The 4,561-nt window shown below is 55.9% G+C and overlaps 2 non-coding genes across 2 annotated transcripts; both read left to right on the top strand.

Moving 5' to 3' along the window:
* Positions 1-2,129: 2,129 nt before the first annotated feature.
* Positions 2,130-4,038, top strand: LOC126453659 (small subunit ribosomal RNA). The gene has a single exon (XR_007584959.1). It is a non-coding gene; the product is annotated as a small subunit ribosomal RNA (ribosomal RNA).
* Positions 4,039-4,389: 351 nt separating this feature from the next.
* LOC126453649 (5.8S ribosomal RNA) lies at positions 4,390-4,544 on the top strand. Its single transcript, XR_007584951.1, has one exon. It is a non-coding gene; the product is annotated as a 5.8S ribosomal RNA (ribosomal RNA).
* Positions 4,545-4,561: the final 17 nt, after the last annotated feature.

The following is a 4,561-nucleotide window of genomic DNA, read 5'->3' as shown; positions in this document are numbered from 1 at the left end:
CATGTTGTGCCTTAACCTAACCCATGTTGTGCCTTAACCTAACCCATGTTGTGCCTTAACCTAACCCATGTTGTGCCTTAACCTAACCCATGTTGTGCCTTAACCTAACCCATGTTGTGCCTTAACCTAACCCATGTTGTGCCTTAACCTAACCCATGTTGTGCCTTAACCTAACCCATGTTGTGCCTTAACGTAACCCATGTTGTGCCTTAACGTAACCCATGTTGTGCCTTAACCTAACCTATAATGTGCCTTAACCTAACCTAAAGTGCGCCGTAACCTAAACTATATTGCGCCTTAACCTGACGCACGTTGTCGCTGAACCTGCTCTGTAATTGTTATGCAACCCGTTAAAGTAGTGTAGTGTTGCCTAACCGCAACCCTCGCAATATAGTTCGCTACTCGCACTGCCGGTCCCCTGTGTATCGCGTCATGTTAAACACCTTGCAGGTGTTGCTGACTTTCCACATGCTCCTGCTATACACTGTAGTGTGGATAGCAGCAGGACGTACATGCCCCCCCCCCTTCCCCCCTGCCTTCGCAAGCTGGTCGGTGAGAAGTTTGCATGTTCAATGCCCTTCGCATGCCGACGTACTCAGCCTACGTTGTGGTACGGCCTGTCACCTGTCCGCCGATGTACGCAAAACCCACAAACTGTACTGCACATTGCTCCGTATGTACTGAATGATACATCGTGGCCCATGTGACCGTATGACGACAGCGCCTAGCAACGGCGGACCATACAGTCCAAATATTGTGCACGCAGCTACGTGTCGTCTCCCTATAAGAGCTGGATTGCAGTGTGGTACGCCATACAGACGTGTGGGAGGAACGGACGCCCTGGATGGCGATCAGCATGAGCAGTCTGTTGATGTAGTGGAGCGTGTATTCGGACGTAGTCGTCTCTTCTCACACACCGTGATAGCATGTTGCACCGCGTTCCACATCTGCGACATGCTGCAGAGGCGGGCTGACAGTCGTTCGCGCAATGGACACCGCATACGTACGGGGTCTACCTTCCACGTGTTCTCTAGGCGTGCACATGTTGTTGCGTCTATGTGGGCAGACGTAGTGTGTTGTGACACCTGACACAGGCATGCAATACTCGTTGCAAATGGCGATGGACGTGTACGTTTGCTGGTGACGTTACGCAAATGAACAACCGGTAACCCGTTGTGGTGCGGTTGTTCTCGCTAGAGGTGAATCAGTGTTGGCGACGATCGGTCGAGCTATTAACCGGTTGTTTCAGGGATACCCACCATGCCCACGAACGTGAAAGGGGACCCACCATGCCCACGAACGTGAAAGGGGATCTGGGTGTGAGGCGATACGCGGCGGTGGCTGGGTGGGACCGTCCCCGGCCGGTGAGGGGGGGCCGCCCGGCGTGCTGGCAGCGCGGTGCGTGGGCGCACGCGCTACAGCCGGCTGGTGGGGGCGGCCGGTGGCAGGCGCGCCGGCCGACGGACGCGGCAGGCGGCGCAGCTGCGCGCCGGCGCCCCCTGCTCGCGGCGCCTTGCGGCCAAAGTAGGTCCTCGCGGGCCCGGTGCGAAGCGCGGTGGCCATCTGCAGTGTGCTGGTCCGATTGAGGACTTTGTGCGCTGAGGATGCGCCGCCGCCCGGCGCTCGGCGCCGCGACGCCGTCTGCTGCTCGGTCGCCCCAGCGGTTCTCGCAGGTGGTTTGTATGTATCGCAGCTGTGCGGACGTGTTGGCGCGTGCGCTGTGCTGGGAGAGTTCGCTTCGGCACCCAAGTAGGGCTTTTGTCCTTCTGTGGCGCTGGCGTTGGAGCTGCCGGTCACCGTAGGTGGCGCGTGTTGTCTCCCGCCGGCAATGCCACGACAGCACGCTCCCGGGCCTCTGTCGGCAGCGGCAAGCTCAGTTGGGAGCACGGGTGGTCGCACCTAAAGCGTCTACTCGCCTAACTCCGGGCGATTGCGCCTCTCTCGAACCCGACCAAGTACTTAGGACGGCGCTGCGCGCCGCCGGGACCTGAGAGGGTTTCGAGGTGTGTTGTGCAGGGGAGCTCAGCCTCCTCCTGTTTGCAGAATAATTGAGCGGACGCTTGCGTGTTCGCGCGGGCCCCCGGGACACACTCCCGGGCGGCCGGCTGCTCAGCTCTAGTTGACGCAGCTCCCTGGTTGATCCTGCCAGTAGTCATATGCTTGTCTCAAAGATTAAGCCATGCATGTCTCAGTACAAGCCGCATTAAGGTGAAACCGCGAATGGCTCATTAAATCAGTTATGGTTCCTTAGATCGTACCCACGTTACTTGGATAACTGTGGTAATTCTAGAGCTAATACATGCAAACAGAGTCCCGACCAGAGATGGAAGGGACGCTTTTATTAGATCAAAACCAATCGGTCGGCTCGTCCGGTCCGTTTGCCTTGGTGACTCTGAATAACTTAGGGCTGATCGCACGGTCCTCGTACCGGCGACGCATCTTTCAAATGTCTGCCTTATCAACTGTCGATGGTAGGTTCTGCGCCTACCATGGTTGTAACGGGTAACGGGGAATCAGGGTTCGATTCCGGAGAGGGAGCCTGAGAAACGGCTACCACATCCAAGGAAGGCAGCAGGCGCGCAAATTACCCACTCCCGGCACGGGGAGGTAGTGACGAAAAATAACGATACGGGACTCATCCGAGGCCCCGTAATCGGAATGAGTACACTTTAAATCCTTTAACGAGTATCTATTGGAGGGCAAGTCTGGTGCCAGCAGCCGCGGTAATTCCAGCTCCAATAGCGTATATTAAAGTTGTTGCGGTTAAAAAGCTCGTAGTTGGATTTGTGTCCCACGCTGTTGGTTCACCGCCCGTCGGTGTTTAACTGGCATGTATCGTGGGACGTCCTGCCGGTGGGGCGAGCCGAAGGCGTGCGACCGCCTCGTGCGTGCTCGTGCGTCCCGAGGCGGACCCCGTTGAAATCCTACCAGGGTGCTCTTTATTGAGTGTCTCGGTGGGCCGGCACGTTTACTTTGAACAAATTAGAGTGCTTAAAGCAGGCAAGCCCGCCTGAATACTGTGTGCATGGAATAATGGAATAGGACCTCGGTTCTATTTTGTTGGTTTTCGGAACCCGAGGTAATGATTAATAGGGACAGGCGGGGGCATTCGTATTGCGACGTTAGAGGTGAAATTCTTGGATCGTCGCAAGACGAACAGAAGCGAAAGCATTTGCCAAGTATGTTTTCATTAATCAAGAACGAAAGTTAGAGGTTCGAAGGCGATCAGATACCGCCCTAGTTCTAACCATAAACGATGCCAGCCAGCGATCCGCCGCAGTTCCTCCGATGACTCGGCGGGCAGCCTCCGGGAAACCAAAGCTTTTGGGTTCCGGGGGAAGTATGGTTGCAAAGCTGAAACTTAAAGGAATTGACGGAAGGGCACCACCAGGAGTGGAGCCTGCGGCTTAATTTGACTCAACACGGGAAACCTCACCAGGCCCGGACACCGGAAGGATTGACAGATTGATAGCTCTTTCTTGATTCGGTGGGTGGTGGTGCATGGCCGTTCTTAGTTGGTGGAGCGATTTGTCTGGTTAATTCCGATAACGAACGAGACTCTAGCCTGCTAACTAGTCGCGTGACATCCTTCGTGCTGTCAGCGATTACTTTTCTTCTTAGAGGGACAGGCGGCTTCTAGCCGCACGAGATTGAGCAATAACAGGTCTGTGATGCCCTTAGATGTTCTGGGCCGCACGCGCGCTACACTGAAGGAATCAGCGTGTCTTCCTAGGCCGAAAGGTCGGGGTAACCCGCTGAACCTCCTTCGTGCTAGGGATTGGGGCTTGCAATTGTTCCCCATGAACGAGGAATTCCCAGTAAGCGCGAGTCATAAGCTCGCGTTGATTACGTCCCTGCCCTTTGTACACACCGCCCGTCGCTACTACCGATTGAATGATTTAGTGAGGTCTTCGGACTGGTACGCGGCATTGACTCTGTCGTTGCCGATGCTACCGGAAAGATGACCAAACTTGATCATTTAGAGGAAGTAAAAGTCGTAACAAGGTTTCCGTAGGTGAACCTGCGGAAGGATCATTACCGACTAGACTGCATGTCTTTCGATGTGCGTGTCGTGTCGCGCAACACGCTACCTGTACGGCTCGCAGTAGCTGTGCGCCGCGTGCGGAACCACGCGTTCGTCTCAAAACTAACGGCAATGTTGTGTGGTACGAGCGCTGAAGCGCTGGAGCGGCTGGCCTGCGGCACCTGGCGCCTGGCGCCGGTTTTGAATGACTTTCGCCCGAGTGCCTGTCCGCTCCGGTGTGGAGCCGTACGACGCCCATCGGCCGTGAGGCCGTTGGACACTGAACGCTGGAACAGGGGCCGCCACACGCCTCAGTCCCGCCTATGCAACTGTCTTGAAAGAGATAGTGGAAACTACGAAAAGATCACCCAGGACGGTGGATCACTCGGCTCGTGGGTCGATGAAGAACGCAGCAAATTGCGCGTCGACATGTGAACTGCAGGACACATGAACATCGACGTTTCGAACGCACATTGCGGTCCATGGATTCCGTTCCCGGGCCACGTCTGGCTGAGGGTCGGCTACGTATACTGAAGC

Source organism: Schistocerca serialis, unplaced genomic scaffold (assembly GCF_023864345.2).
Source record: "Schistocerca serialis cubense isolate TAMUIC-IGC-003099 unplaced genomic scaffold, iqSchSeri2.2 HiC_scaffold_953, whole genome shotgun sequence".
NCBI lineage: Eukaryota > Metazoa > Arthropoda > Insecta > Orthoptera > Acrididae > Schistocerca > Schistocerca serialis.
This window is presented reverse-complemented; position numbering and strand designations above follow the sequence as displayed.